Source organism: Esox lucius, chromosome 17 (genome assembly GCF_011004845.1).
Source record: "Esox lucius isolate fEsoLuc1 chromosome 17, fEsoLuc1.pri, whole genome shotgun sequence".
Lineage (NCBI taxonomy): Eukaryota > Metazoa > Chordata > Actinopteri > Esociformes > Esocidae > Esox > Esox lucius.
Window position 1 is genome coordinate 47,176,541 of NC_047585.1, and position 17,395 is coordinate 47,193,935.

The window sequence follows — 17,395 nt, forward strand, 5'->3', positions numbered from 1 at the left end:
TCAATGATATACATGAAATACACAACAAGCAAGCCAAGTCATACATGAAATACACTTCAATGATATACATGAAATACACAACAAGCAAGCCAAGTCATACATGAAATACACTTCAATGATATACATGAAATACACAACAAGCATGCCAAGTAATACATTAAATACACAACAAACATGCAAAGTCATACAGTAGTATCCAACATCAAAGTTAGTAATAAGAGAAGACAGCCTCATCTTTAATAATGAAACCCTCTGCCACCCTGGCCTGAATTCTAGGATGTGTCTGTCTCGGCCAGTTACAATGAAACAGGAGCTTGGATGTGACTGAAGGTGCTCTACTAGATGCATTTGTAACATGTTTTTGTTTACTGTGATTAGGTGTTGTTAGAGTTATTTGTTCCCTAAATAAATTGAATGACACAGTAATGGTATGAACAGGTCAGCATCATGTGAAGTCATATGTGGAAGTGTGTGTTGTTGTGTGTCAACGTAGTCTGTAAGTTGTTTATTGTTAGATTTAGGGAACATGGCTTTCTGGGTCAGGGATCACATCCCTACGAGGATAGAATGACAGATGTGTGTGTTTGTGTGTGTGTGTGTGTGTGTCTGTGTGTGCACACGCTCGTTGGTTTGTATCTGATGTAAGCAGACTGTTTGGGGGTTGTCTTTTTGCTCTGGAGGGGATTAGTGGTATTCTAATACACACGCATCTTCCTGTATCTGTTGGGTCTTTCTATTCATTAGGCTTTTCTCTGAGCCAGTCTGTTACTGATGGGCCACCCTGAGTGGGTTCAGGAGATGCACAATATCAAACACAGTTCCCTTCTCCCTTAAAAACACAAATGCTGGGACCGCGCTCAGGACTCTCTTCTGCTGTCACATTTCAATGGATAACAGATTATCCATTTGGCTATTGGCTGAGAATAGACTATCCGTTTTGTTATTGGCTAAGAACAGACTTTCCTTTTTGTTACTGGCTGGGAACAGACTTCCCTTTTTATTAGTGGCTGAGAACAAACAATCCTTATGTTATTGGCTAAGAACAGACAATCCGTTTTGTTATTGGCTGAGAACAGACAATCCGTTTTGTTATTGGCTGAGAACAGACTATCCATTATGTTATTGGCCGAGAACAGATGGGGGCACTAAGACATCACATAACACACACAGAAACATGCAGAAACATACAAACACACAGAAAGACACACACGCACAATCTCACGCACATTAACACACACACTATATTTAAACAAATTAGTCTCTGGGGTCCACTGCTATTGTGTTACTATTTTGATATTTCACATTTTAATTATTTTCATTCTTTGAAATATTTCTCAAAGTCAGAATTGTGATCTGTAAGTACTGATGATTTGATCTGACAGACAGATTCAGACAGATCCATACCTCACTTATTTACAGCTCATACCTCTACATCTTACAGATCTACATCTCACAGATCTATAACTCACAGATCTAAAGTCAAACACAGCAAAGCTTGGGCCTCCCTGATTAAGTCAGGGTTGACTGCATCCTAGTCAGCTAAGCTTGCCTGTACATCTATCTGTCTGTCTGACTGTCTGTCTGTCTGTATATCTGACTGCCTGTCTGCCAACCGGTATATCTGTCTGTCTGCCTGTATATCTGCTTGCCTGTATATCAACCTGTCTGTCTGCCTGTATATCTATCTATCTGTCTGTCTGCCTGCCTGCCTGTCTATCTGTCTGTCTGTCTGTATACCTCACTGTCTGTCTGCCTGTCGGTTTATCTGTCTATCTGGCTGTCTGTCTGCCTGCCGGTATATCTGTCTGTCTGCCTGTATATCTGCTTGCCTGTATATCTACCTGTCTGTCTGCCTGTATTTCTGTCTGTCTGCCTGCCGGTATATCTGTCTGTTTGCCTGTATATCGATCTGTCTGTCTGTATGCCTGTATATCTGCTTGCCTGTATATCTACCTGTCCGTCTGCCTGTATTTCTATCTGTCTGTCTACCTGTCTGTATATCTGCCTGTCCGAATGCATGAAGTGGAGAATATTGAGAATAATTAAATAAAAATGACTATTTTAAAATTGTTGACCTCAACTGAGGATGTCGTCGGGCGGTGGAAGGAGTACTTCGAGGATCTCCTCAATCCCGCTGACATGTCTTCCATTGAGGAAGCAGAGGATGAGGGCTCAGTGGTGGACTCGTCCATCACCCGGGCTGAAGTCACAGAGGTGGTCAAGAAACTCCTCGGTGGCAAGGCACCGGGGGTGGATGAGATCCGCCCTGAGTACCTCAAGTCTCTGGATGTTGTGGGGCTGTCTTGGTTGACACGCCTGTGCAACATCGCGTGGCGGTCGGGGACAGTGCCTCTGGGATGGCAGACCGGGGTGGTGGTCCCTCTTTTTAAGAAGGGGGACCGGAGGGTGTGTTCCAACTATAGGGGGATCACACTTCTCAGCCTCCCCGGGAAAGTCTATGCCAGGGTTCTGGAGAGGAGAATACGGCCGATAGTAGAACCTCGGATTCAGGAGGAACAGTGTGGTTTTCGTCCGGGCCGTGGAACACTGGACCAGCTCTATACCCTCTACGGGGTGTTGGAGGGTTCATGGGAGTTTGCCCAACCAATCCACATGTGTTTTGTGGATTTGGAGAAGGCATTCGACTGTGTCCCTCGCGGCATCTTGTGGAGGGTGCTTGGGGAATATGGGGTCCTGGGTCCTTTGCTAAGGGCTGTCAGGTCCCTATACAACCGAAGCAGGAGCTTGGTCCGCATTGCCGGCAGTAAGTCAGACTTGTTCCCAGTGCATGTTGGACTCCGGCAGGGCTGCCCTTTGTCACCGGTTCTGTTTGTAATTTTTATGGACAGAATTTCTAGGCGCAGCCAGGGGCCGGAGGGTGTCAGGTTTGGGGACCACACGATTTCGTCTCTGCTCTTTGCAGATGATGTTGTCGTGTTGGCCCCTTCTAACCAGGACCTTCAGCATGCACTGGGACGGTTTGCAGCCGAGTGTGAAGCGGTGGGGATGAAAATCAGTACCTCCAAATCCGAGGCCATGGTCCTCAGTCGGAAAAGGGTGGCTTGCCCACTTCAGGTTGGTGGAGAGTGCCTGCCTCAAGTGGAGGAGTTTAAGTATCTAGGGGTCTTGTTCACGAGTGAGGGAAGGATGGAACGGGAGATTGACAGACGGATCGGTGCAGCTTCTGCAGTAATGCAGTCGATGTATCGGTCTGTCGTGGTGAAGAAAGAGCTGAGCCGCAAGGCGAAGCTCTCGATTTACCAGTCAATCTACGTTCCTACTCTCACCTATGGTCATGAGCTTTGGGTCATGACCGAAAGGACAAGATCCCGGATACAGGCGGCCGAAATGAGTTTTCTCCGCAGGGTGGCTGGGCGATCCCTTAGAGATAGGGTGAGAAGCTCGGTCACCCGGGAGGAGCTCAGAGTAGAGCCGTTGCTCCTCCACATCGAGAGGGGTCAGCTGAGGTGGCTTGGGCATCTTTTTCGGATGCCTCCGGAACGCCTTCCTGGGAAGGTGTTCCGGTCCCATCCCACCGGGAGGAGACCCCGGGGAAGACCTAGGACACGCTGGAGGGACTATGTCTCCCGGCTGGCCTGGGAACGCCTCGGTGTCCCCCCGGAAGAGCTAGAGGAAGTGTCTGGGGAGAGGGAAGTCTGGGCATCCCTGCTTAGACTGCTGCCCCCGCGACCCGGCCCCGGATAAGCGGTAGAAGATAGATGGATGGATGGACTATTTTAAAAAACAACTGCTAGCTACACAACCAAATAAAACCGAATAACATACTACTGTTTATCAAACAGGAACACACTGTTTTTAGAACAACAGCTAACTAAATAACTAGCTACACAACTCAATATCACAAAGGAACAGTAAAGTAACCATGGATAGAAAAAGGTTTAGCAGTTTTATTTGCTATGTCTCTAGTGCCTTGAAAAACAGGGCACAGAAGGTCAGCGGGGAGAGACATAAAAAGAGAGAAAGCAAGGGAGGGGGAGGAAAAGAAAGAGAGGAGGGAGAGAATGAGAGAAAGAGAGGAAGGCAGAGCAAGGGGGAGGTAGGAATAGCAAGAGAGAGGGAGAGAGGGAGAGAGAGAGGGAGAGAGAGAGAGGGAGGAAGGAAGAGAAAGGGGGAGGGAGAGAATGAGAGGGAGGAAGAGAAAGGGGGAGGGAGAGCAAGGGGGTTAGAATAATCTGTCAGACAGACAGCATTAATCCATGAGCTGTCAGTTACTAATAATGGCCCTGCCATCCTCTCTCTCTCTCTCTTTCTCTCTCTCAGTCCATTTCACTCTCTGTTCATTTCACTCTGTTCATTTCACTCTGTTCATTTCACTCTCTGTTCATTTCACTCTCTCCTTTCATCTCTCTCTGTTCATTTCACTCTGTTAATTTCACTCTCTGTTAATTTCACTCTCTCCTTTCATCTCTCTCTGTTCATTTCACTCTGTTCATTTCACTCTCTGTTCATTTCACTCTCTCCTTTCATCTCTCTCTGTTCATTTTACTCTGTTCATTTCACTCTCTGTTCATTTCACTCTCTCCTTTCATCTCTCTCTGTTCATTTCACTCTGTTCATTTCACTCTGTTCATTTCACTCTCTGTTCATTTCACTCTCTACTTTCATCTCTCTCTGTTCATTTCACTCTGTTCATTTCACTCTGTTCATTTCACTCTCTGTTCATTTCACTCTCTGTTCATTTCACTCTCTCCTTTCATCTCTCTCTGTTCATTTCACTCTCAGTTCATTTCACTCTGTTCATTTCACTCTCTGTTCATTTCACTCTGTTCATTTCACTCTGTTCATTTCACTCTCTGTTCATTTCACTCTCTGTTCATTTCACTCTCTCCTTTCATCTCTCTCTGTTCATTTCACTCTCAGTTAATTTCACTCTGTTCATTTCACTCTCTGTTCATTTCACTCTCTCCTTTCATCTCTCTCTGTTCATTTCACTCTCTGTTCATTTCACTCTCTTCTTTCATCTCTCTCTGTTCATTTCACTCTCTGTTCATTTCACTCTCTGTTCATTTCACTCTGTTCATTTCACTCTCTGTTCATTTCACTCTCTGTTCATTTCACCCTCTCCTTTCATCTCTCTCTGTTCATTTCACTCTCTCCTTTCATCTCTCTCTGTTCATTTCACTCTCTGTTCATTTCACGCTGTTCATTTCACTCTCTGTTCATTTCACTCTCTGTTCATTTCAATCTCTCCTTTCATCTCTCTCTGTTCATTTCACTCTGTTCATTTCACTCTCTGTTCATTTCACTCTCTCTGTTCATTTCACTCTGTTCATTTCACTCTCTGTTCATTTCACTCTCTCCTTTCATCTCTCTCTGTCCATTTCACTCTCTGTTCATTTCACTCTGTTCATTTCACTCTCTGTTCATTTCACTCTCTCCTTTCATCTCTCTCCTTCCTCTCCTTCGGTTTTCTGACCTCTCCCTTCCAATTTCAATTACATTCTTCTCTTTCAAAATCTCAATTTCACTCACACACACTTCCTGTCCGTCTCAGTTTACCACAGCATAGGCCTGGTTGGTGTTGAGGTTAGATGGTATATTGATGGCCTGACACACACACACACACACCTGACCATTCTGGTTTCACAGGAGAATAATCAGTTTTCTCTCTCAACAAAGGCTTTTGGATCGGGCTACAGCACAACTATACTTTCTCTTGTTGTATAACACTGTTCTGGTTCATTTCACTCTCAGTTCATTTCACTCTGTTCATTTCACTCTCTGTTCATTTCACTCTCTGTTCATTTCACTCTCAGTTCATTTCACTCAGTTCATTTCACTCTCTGTTCATTTCACTCTGTTCATTTCACTGTCAGTTCATTTCACTCTGTTCATTTCACTCTCTGTTCATTTCACTCTCTGTTCATTTCACTCTGTTCATTTCACTCTCTGTTCATTTCACTCTCTGTTCATTTCACTCTGTTCATTTCACTCTCTGTTCATTTCACTCTCTGTTCATTTCACTCTCTCCTTTCATCTCTCTCTGTTCATTTCACTCTCTCCTTTCATCTCTCTCTGTTCATTTCACTCTCTGTTCATTTCACTCTCTCCTTTCATCTCTCTCTGTTCATTTCACTCTCTGTTCATTTCACTCTCTCCTTTCATCTCTCTCTGTTCATTTCACTCTCTGTTCAATTCACTCTCTGTTCAATTCACTCTCTGTTCATTTCACTCTCTCCTTTCATCTCTCTCTGTTCATTTCACTCTCTGTTCATTTCACTCTCTGTTCATTTCACTCTCTGTTCATTTCACTCTCTGTTCATTTCAATCTCTCCTTTCATCTCTCTCTGTTCATTTCACTCTGTTCATTTCACTCTCTGTTCATTTCACTTTCTCTGTTCATTTCACTCTGTTCATTTCACTCTCTGTTCATTTCACTCTCTCCTTTCATCTCTCTCTGTCCATTTCACTCTCTGTTCATTTCACTCTGTTCATTTCACTCTCTGTTCATTTCACTCTCTCCTTTCATCTCTCTCCTTCCTCTCCTTCGGTTTTCTGACCTCTCCCTTCCAATTTCAATTACATTCTTCTCTTTCAAAATCTCAATTTCACTCACACACACTTCCTGTCCGTTTCAGTTTACCACAGCATAGGCCTGGTTGGTGTTGAGGTTAGATGGTATATTGATGGCCTGACACACACACACACACACACCTGACCATTCTGGTTTCACAGGAGAATAATCAGTTTTCTCTCTCAACAAAGGCTTTTGGATCGGGCTACAGCACAACTATACTTTCTCTTGTTGTATAACACTGTTCTGGTGCTGGAGGTCCGGGACCAGGCCCAACCCAAGGCCAGGTGGGGGTTGGAGCTGAAGATGTCAACATGAGAAAAACCTTTTTGAAATAAGAAGAAAGGAAAGGTAGATATGAAAGACCTCTTTCTCTGTTTCTGTATGCCTCTGTCTGCCTGTATGCCTCTCTTTGACTATGTCCCTCTCTAGGGCTGTCTCTATAGGACTCTGTCTCTGTTTGACTATGTCCCTCTCAATGACTAATACTGTGTCAGCCTATGCCTTTATGTTTCTCTCTATGACTATTTCTCTGTAATACTGTGTCAGCCTATGCCTTTATGTTTCTCTCTATGACTATTTCTCTGTAATACTGTGTCAGCCTTTATGTTTCTCTCTATGACTATTTCTCTGTAATACTGTGTCAGCCTATGCCTTTATGTTTCTCTCTATGACTATTTCTCTGTAATACTGTGTCAGCCTATGCCTTTATGTTTCTCTCTATGACTATTTCTCTGTAATACTGTGTCAGCCTATGCCTTTATGTTTCTCTCTATGACTATTTCTCTGTAATACTGTGTCAGCCTATGCCTTTATGTTTCTCTCTATGACTATTTCTCTGTAATACTGTGTCAGCCTATGCCTTTATGTTTCTCTCTATGACTATTTCTCTGTAATACTGTGTCAGCCTATGCCTTTATGTTTCTCTCTATGACTATTTCTCTGTAATACTGTGTGTCAGCCTATGCCTTTATGTTTCTCTCTATGACTATTTTTCTGTAATACTGTGTGTCAGCCTATACCTTTATGTTTCTCTCTGTGACTCTGTCTCTATAATACTGTGTCAGTACTGTGTGTCTATGACTCTTTCTATGACTCTGTTAATGTCTCTATGCCTCCTTCTCTCTCTAATCTCTGCAGTGAGGAAGATGGAAGTGTGTATCTAGTATGTAACCGATGGTGACAAGCTGAGCCCTGAGCTTATATGACTGACAGCAGTGGCACTGAGATAATCTCACACACTCATAAACAAATACACACTCATCAGACACACACACACACTCGTATACTTACAGTGCACGAGTGACAGCAGTTGGTTGCTCTGAGTTCAGTGGGTGATAAACCCCATATGTCATCCTATTTGACTGCGAGGAGCGGATGATGCAGTAGAAAGGATGATACAGTTGAGAGGATGACTGAACTCAACCAAAACAATGGAAATGCCGCAGAAACACACAGCGGAAAGAGGTCATGATTATCTCCTCACTGCTCCCGTGCTGAACAATGCATCCATGTTGTAATTGGGTTGCGTATTTAACACCCAGTCAAGCTAAACATCAGAGTACGATGACTGTCTGGATGTCAGCCACAGTACGAGTTCATCTCACCCATCAAGCACTAAACAGCTAAAGACGACTAAATGTGTCTCTGTGCTAGCTATGCTACCAGCTTACAGTCAACTGACTACCACCATGTGTCTCTGTGCTAGCTATGCTACCAGCTTATACAGACGATGACTACCACCATGTGTCTCTGTGCTAGCTATGCTACCAGCTTATACAGACGACTGACTACCACCATGTGTTTCTGTGCTAGCTATACTACCAGCTTATACAGACGACTGCCTTGCACCATTAGTCTCTGTGCTAGCTATGCTACCAGCTTATACAGATGATGACTACCACCACATGTCTCTGTCCTAGCTATGCTACCAGCTTATACAGACGACTGCCTTGCACCATTAGTCTCTGTGCTAGCTATGCTACCAGCTTATACAGATGATGACTACCACCACATGTCTCTGTCCTAGCTATGCTACCAGCTTATAGAGACAGGGAGTTAGTATGTAGCAGTCACTTCTTCGAAACCTGAAAAGGCCAACTTCTAAATGTTATTAATCAAAAACAGCCATTGGACTTGCATAGCCACATTCTGGGCATTTTACAATAAATAAGTCATGACAGACTTGACGAATATCCACTTTGGTATCACATTTGTTGACGGTTCCCCAAAGATGGCGTCGTTCTTCTACTCCCCACGGCCTGACTTCCATTGACCTCTTTACCTCGTCTATTATGTAACCAACTACAGACAACAGCTAAATGACATCACAATGTGCTGCATATCCTTTTCAAGGCATGTGTCCTCTCCACTGTGTCCTCTCCACTGTGTCCTCTCCACTGTGTCCTCTCCATTGTGTCCTCTCCACTGTGTCCTCTCCACTGTGTCCTCTCCACTGTGTCCTCTCCACTGTGTCCTCTCCATTGTGTCCTCTCCACTGACATTGGTCAACCTGTCTCTCTTACTCTCTCTTCCCTAAAGGACAGAAATCCCATCTCAGAATACCTTTACTTTTACTAAACCTGAAAGGTGTCCGAGATAGAGGGCACACTGCCTGTAATCAAGATGCTATTTCTGCTTTGGAAAGAAGAGGGCACAAATCAAAGGGAATGGGAGATGAAGAGAGAGAGACAGAGAGGGAGAGACAGAGAGATTGAGGGAGAGAGAGTGAAAGAAATAGAAAGAGAAAAGGGAGAGAGTATGGGGTGACTGGGGAGATGTTACTTATTAAAGGCCTAATTCTGTCATAATGTAGAGAGATATTGCTGTACATATTTTCAGCCCAATATTTTCAACCTCCACTCTAAGCTAGTACGTTTTGCCTTGTTCAGATAAAGCAGTGGCCCATTCAGTGTTTTTCTGGACAGGTAGAGGCAAAGCATGCAAACAGGATCTGCAGTTATTCACAGCAGTAGGGCAAAACATAGACTATACACCCCAGTCCCAACCTTATATTAAAACCCTACACCCCAGTCCCAATCTAGTATAAAAACCCTACACTCCAGTCCCAATCTAGTATAAAAACCCTACACTCCAGTCCCAACCTAGTATTACAACCCTACACTCCAGTCCCAACCTAGTATTACAACCCTACACTCCAGCCCCAACCTAGTATTACAACCCTACACTCCAGTCCCAACCTAGTATTACAACCCTACACTCCAGTCCCAACCTAGTATTACAACCCTACACTCCAGTCCCAACCTAGTATTACAACCCTACACTCCAGCCCCAACCTAGTATTACAACCCTACACTCCAGTCCCAACCTAGTATTACAACCCTACACTCCAGTCCCAACCTAAAATTAACACTCTAACCCTACACCCCAACCTCGTATTAATACTTTAACCATACATACCCAACCTAATATTAATACTCTAACCCTACACCCCAGCCTAGCATTAATACTCTAACCATACACCCCAACCTAGTATTAATACTCTAACCATACACCACAACAGAGTATTAGTACTATAACCCTACATCTCAAACTGGAACTATACACCCCAATGTAGTATTAATACTCTAACCATACACCTAAAACTAGTATTAATACCTTAACCATACACCCCAACCTAGTATTAATATTCTACCTTACACCTCAACCTAGTATTAATACTCTAACCCTACACTCCAGTCTCAACCTTGTAATGAAACCCCGACCTCAATAAATGCCGTTCAGCCAATGTTATTATTTACATAATGTGTGACCCCTCCCATGCAGGGATGGATCAACAACCTGGGCGTAGCTACTGGCTCTCTAACCAAAAACAATTCACACAGAATCCCAGTTCCATACCCTCAACCACCACATATACATTACAGCCCAACTCTAACTCCACCCCCAAATGTTACACATATCCTCCAACTCCACCCCCAACTGTGACAAATACCCTCTAACTCCGCCCCGAGCTGTTACACCTATCCTCTAACCCCATCCCTAGCCAATACACAAGGCAAGAGCAGCTAAAGAGCCCTTCAATCTACCAGTTGATTAAACCCAGTTAGAGGACAGAGATACAATAAAGAACCGGTTACACGGAGCAGCAATTTAGCTCTATGACCCTGGGTCCTAAATGGCAACATATCTCCTGTTTAGGGCACTCATTTCAACCAGGGCCCTTAGAACTGTGGTTAAAAAGTGGAGCACTCTTTAGGGCAGAGGGTGACCTGCTCTGTAATGACACTTCACCTTGAAGATTGATTCTGAAGCATGATTCATATCCATGTCATTGTAACTAAATCAGAGGAAAAAAAGGGATTCTGGGTAAGATACAGTAGCATACAAAGTAGGGTTTACCAAATGAATCACTCACAGTCCAGGTCACTGTGTAATCCCAACACCAGAAGTCTGTTTATTAGTCCTGATGGGTAAAGAGAAAACCTAGTTTTACAAAAGGCCCTGTCTAATAACTTAAATTGGTCAACCTGTAATTGAATAAACTTTCCAAACTTCCAGGGTATTCAAATTTAAATATTTAAATGTTCACTCCTCTAACCCCACCCCGAGCTGTTACACATATCCTCTAACCCCACCCAGAGCTGTTACACATATTCTCTAACCACACCCCGAGCTGTTACACATATTCTCTAACCACACCCGAGCTGTTACACATATCCTCTAACTCCACCCCGAGCTGTTACACATATCCTCTAACCCCACCCCGAGCTGTTACATATATCCTCTAACCACACCCCGAGCTGTTACACATATCCTCTAACCCCACCCCGAGCTGTTACATATATCCTCTAACCACACCCCGAGCTGTTACACATATCCTCTAACCCCACCCCGAGCTGTTACATATATCCTCTAACCACACCCCGAGCTGTTACACATATTCTCTAACCACACCCCGAGCTGTTACACATATCCTCTAACCCCACCCCGAGCTGTTACACATATCCTCTAACCCCACCCCGAGCGGTTACACATATCCTCTAACCCCACCCCGAGCTGTTACACATATCCTCTAACTCCACCCCGAGCTGTTACATATATCCTCTAACCCCACCCCGAGCTGTTACACATATCCTCTAACTCCACCCCCAGTACATTGTATTCTCCATTATAATCCTTGTGTTACAACACTCCCTCCCCAAGGGGCAAAGCTGGACCTCAACAACAGTAACCGTACTGTTTTATTCAACTATATACTAGGCAAGTCAGTTTAGAAACAACTCTTATTTTCACTGCCAAAGGCATAAAGTTAAAAGAGGACAGTAAATACATATGAACAAAACCCTTAATACAAGGGACATAAACGTTAAATGAGACAATACAGTGACACATACCGATATTGATTCAGTAGGTGATCAGAAAGCAGCTTGGTTCTTTTGTTTTTAAAGGAAAGGCATGGTGAAAGTGACAAGTTGAAGAGATTTTTTAAATTGGTTCCGGTTGATGAAAGGTTATGGAGATACTGAGCTCCTCCCACTTAACCAGACAACAGAGTGTTTGCATCCGTGTACAGAATGAAACAACATGCGGCCGATCCTGATTGTTCTGTGTGGCTAGAAGCAATGAGTGACAAACTGTATTTAAGGGACAACTCTCCTTAATCCACAACGCAACACCTCCCAGTTTTAAAACTTTCACTAAACATTCGGTAAAGCATCCCACAGTTCAACATTCAACATTCCAGAAATGACATTCCACGGCTCACATTTCTATCAGGGTTGTTGAAAAGCTTTCTATACCAAATATAACCCTCTAAAGAATCTTGTTAAACAATACAATGAACTGCAGTTCAGTCCAGTGAAATATAAATGACAATACTTAAAAGTATTATAGGTATTAAAAATCCATCCCATCACAAACTATGCCTCAGATTACCACAGGACTGGTTATGAGGGCGATATTAAGCCCATAAATGATGTTCGTTTACAGTACAGGCCTCAAACCAAGCCGCCCCCTTCACCTTAATTAGAATAAACATGAGAGCCTTGATGGAATTACAGGGTGCAAGGCTTCTGTTGTATGTGATATACTATGCAAGGTGAAATACAGCACAGACCTCTGTCCCATCCCAACAAATTTCCAAATGGTACTTAATGGGGGATTTAATCACAAAATAGCAAATCAAACAAACTTTTTTGGCGTCAATTTCTAGGAATTGAAAAAAATAAATACCTTCACCCCTCGCACAAGCCAGAAAATACAAAACACTGTTCCCATTTTGGATTGGTTGTGAGTAATCAGTGGGCTAATTTGACAACCATAAAACACCATCATTTCACCACTACACCAAATATATTAGTAATTTTTTCACATTAAATGCACAAGTTCAAACAAATCCAATGCGATGCGCCTTTAAATGTAATTTTGTGTTTGAATAATGTATTGGTAGTCTTTGCACTTAGGCCAATGCTATGCCAGAAGTCTTTGCCTGAAAACAAGGACATACAACATGTCAAACTCAGTCCACACAGGGCAGAATGTCTGCAGGTTTACACTGGTTCCCTGTACTTCATTAAAATGAGCTCACTAATTAGTTAGGAACCACCCGCATCTTCTATATTTTTATGAAAAACAAAAACACAGCAGGCATTAGTCCCTCTGTGAAATGACTTTGACACCCTAAAATGATCCTGTAGAGAAAAACTTTTGAATGACAGTCAGCTTTATGAAATGGTGACTTTGGGGAGCAGGGAGCAGAGCCTTCTATTTACTATGCAGAGAAGATAACAGCATGACATTTATGTCACTGTCCACCCCGAAGGCTTTAGCCTTCCTCAGCAATGACACAGCATGCTTGAGGTTCTCCTTAGGAACAAAAATGTCAGTAAAATGTAATTCTGAACGAAAAAGGCCTGGGAAAAGCCTTTTGGTTAGAGCAGCTTTCCCTGTATGTGTGTGTGTGTGTGTGTGTGTGCTCCAACTGTAAGCAAGAGCTCAGGATGTCTTTGTGCAAAGATAAAAGTCCAACGGACAGTAGTGGTAGTGCTACGTGTTGCTACACCCGACATATCATTACTACATATCATTATTACATTACTACATATCATTACTATATATTACTATTACATATAGTACATAGAGACTAACTACATATCATTACTACATTACTACATTACTACATATCATTACTACACAGCATTACTATATATTACTACTACATATCATTACTACATATCATTACTACATTACTACATATCATTACTACATTACTACACATCATTACTACTACATATCATTACTACATTACTACATACCATTACTATATATTACTACTACATATCATTACTACATATCATTACAACATATTACTACTACATATCATTACTACATATCATTACTACATTACTACATTTCATTACTACATATCATTACTACACATCATTACTACATTAATACATATCATTACTACATATTACTACTACATACTATTACTACATATCATTACTACATATCATTACTACATATCAATACCTAACGCTACAGAAAAAACAGACTAAAACACATTTCTGATTTACTTTACTTCTTCATACTATGACTTATGGTTTATTTTCGCCAGGCGACATTAGTAATGGAGAGATGTCCTGTAGTCTGTCGATCACATAGTTTATAGAGTGTTGCACATACTATCAGTATTGGTGAGATACATGGATATACATCTAAATAACCATTAAGCCTACAAACCACAGGAGGCTGTAAGAAGGACAGTTAATAATAATTTCTGGAATGGAGTATATGGAATGGAATCAGACACATGGAAACAACATGCGTGGTGTGATGAATAACATTCCATTAATTATGTTACAGCCATTACTATAAGCCCCTCCTCCCTAATCAGGATCCCTACACCCCAGGGTTAAGTGTATTATAAACCAAAGGGTTCCCTACAACACAAGTGTAATCCATTATAAACCAAAGGGTTCCCTACACCACAGGGTTTACTGCATTATAAACCAAAGGGTTCCCTACAACACAAGTGTAATCCATTATAAACCAAAGGGTTCCCTACACCACAGGGTTTACTGCATTATAAACAAAAGGGTTCCCTACAACACCAATGTAATCCATTATAAACCAAAGGGTTCCTACACCACAGGGTTTACTGCATTATAAACCAAAGGGTTCCCTACACCACAGGGTTTACTGCATTATAAACCAAAGGGTTCCATACACCACACGTGTAATCCATTATAAATCAAAGGGATCCCTAAACCACAGGGTTTAGTGCATTATAAACCAAAGGATTCTCTACTCCACATGGTTTGCTACACCACAGGGTTTAGTGTATTATAAACCAAAGGGATCCTTACACCACAGGGTTTAGTGTATTATTAATTAGAGGGTTCCCTACACCACAGGGTTTAGTGCATTATAAACCAAAGGATTCTCTACTCCACATGGTTTGCTACACCACAGGGTTTAGTGTATTATAAACCAAAGGGATCCTTACACCACAGGGTTTAGTGTATTATTAATTAGAGGGTTCCCTACACCACAGGGTTTAGTGCATTATAAACCAAAGGATTCTCTACTCCACATGGTTAGCTACTCCACAGGATTTAGTGTATTATAAACCAAAGGGATCCTTACACCACAGGGTTTAGTGAATTATTAATTAGAGGGTTCCCTACACCACATGGTTTAGTGTATTACAAACCAAAGGGATCCTTACACCACAGGGTTTAGTGAATTATTAATTAGAGGGTTCCCTACACCACAGGGTTTAGTGCATTATAAACCAAAGGATTCTCTACTCCACATGGTTTGCTACACCACAGGGTTTAGTGTATTATAAACCAAAGGGATCCTTACACCACAGGGTTTAGTGTATTATTAATTAGAGGGTTCCCTACACCACAGGGTTTAGTGCATTATAAACCAAAGGATTCTCTACTCCACATGGTTAGCTACTCCACAGGGTTTAGTGTATTATAAACCAAAGGGATCCTTACACCACAGGGTTTAGTGAATTATTAATTAGAGGGTTCCCTACACCACATGGTTAATGTATTACAAACCAAAGGGATCCTTACACCACAGGGTTTAGTGAATTATTAATTAGAGGGTTCCCTACACCACAGGGTTTAGTGCATTATAAACCAAAGGATTCTCTACTCCACATGGTTTGCTACACCACAATGGTTTAGTGTATTATAAACCAAAGGGATCCTTACACCACAGGGTTTAGTGTATTATTAATTAGAGGGTTCCCTACACCACAGGGTTTAGTGCATTATAAACCAAAGGATTCTCTACTCCACATGGTTAGCTACTCCACAGGGTTTAGTGTATTATAAACCAAAGGGATCCTTACACCACAGGGTTTAGTGTATTATTAATTAGAGGGTTCCCTACACCACAGGGTTTAGTGCATTATAGAGTGAGGTGAGCAGGTAGCCTTGTTGGTAAAGTATCTAACCATAAACCAAATATACCAACCCAGCAATTTTGCATAAAGACACAGAGCGGGCTGATGTAAATGATAATATAATTAATGAATACTTTCCTGATAAAATAATGAAGAAAAAAAGGATGCTAAAATTCATGCTAGTGAGAGGCACAGAATGCATACTAAACTGATGTGGTTTGGTGGGTGACGCCTAGATTCAGTGCGCAGCAACCAAGAGTAATTTCAAATCGCTTCAAGATTTCAAAAGCCTTCACTAATTGAAATGATGCGTGATTACACATCAAATGCTCCAGCAAGGTGACATCTCTACTCAACTGATCCCAGTGTTGAGTATCTCTGGAGCAGAAAGGCGAGGGGGTTACCAACACATCAAACATGTCTAGTCAATACCTGATCAAACCCCCTGCAGACCCTCCAACTCAACTCTCAAACCCAGTACCACTTTTCATTTTAACCCCCTAATCAGAGACTAACTTAGACCTGGGACCCTAGCTGGGATCACTTAACGATGTGCAGGAACTGTGCAGGAACTGTTCAGAGAAGGAAAACATATAATATATGAATTCTTTTTAAATCAGTCTGCAGGCTAGCCTGGTTCCCTGACCTCCAACATGTGCTGAGGTAGAAGTAGTCCTCACATTGGTAGCTAATTAAACATGTGGTTGTTGTCATGGAGGCAGAACTGGACCTACGCTCCGCTGGTGAAAACAATGCATAGAATGACTGTGACAGCCATTTGAATTAGAGATGTTAAATATGTATTGTTCTCCCCCTATTATTTCCTTAATATTTGATTTAGTTAAGTATGTTAAAAGCAACTTTTCTGGCACAAACTGGTGTAGGAATACCTCAATAACAAAATGGTCACACAAAATAGGAATCTGAGTAGACAGCTGAAGCCATAAACATTGTAAACAACACTGGTGAACTCACAACAATCATTTACATATGACTCCAAAAACAAGTGAGGACACCTTCCCGGTTAGTGTTCACATCATAGAAATGCAAATGACAGATCTGTTATCACATCTCACCAGTACATAAACAAATATTAACCATAGAAATGTAAATAACTGATCTGTTATCACATCACACCAGTATGTAAACGAATACAAACCACAGATGTGTTTTGTGAGACACCTCATTCTTCCATAATTGATTTTCATAGGATGAAGAGAAATGTCTTTAAGCACAGCCATTCTGAACAAAGACGGTATTATACAGGATTATGAGTAGGATTAAGAAGGAGAAACTTTGATTGACTGGAAAGAGGGAAGAGATTAAATAATCCTTGTCATCACTCAGTGAGAAAGCTGCTTCACGGGTACAGGAGGAGAACATTGTAGCCTGAATATATTTTTGTAACCTGAGTCAGTTTTTTAACCCTCAGAAATATAAATGTTTAACAGAACAGAGACAGACAGACATTT

General features: G+C 42.0%; 1 protein-coding gene across 17 annotated transcripts in view; it reads right to left on the bottom strand.

Annotated features, from left to right (window-relative positions):
• The window catches only part of dock3 (dedicator of cytokinesis 3), a 260,930-nt gene that overhangs the window by 187,619 nt on the left and 55,916 nt on the right, over positions 1-17,395 (bottom strand). The window contains exon 1 of one of the 17 annotated variants that reach the window (XM_034287389.1): positions 7,829-7,968. The exons of the other annotated variants lie outside the window; for them this stretch is intronic. The gene's annotated coding sequence lies outside the window, so the exon portion shown is untranslated. Of the gene's footprint in view, positions 1-7,828; positions 7,969-17,395 lie in introns of those variants that run through there. 17 annotated transcript variants of the gene reach the window in all.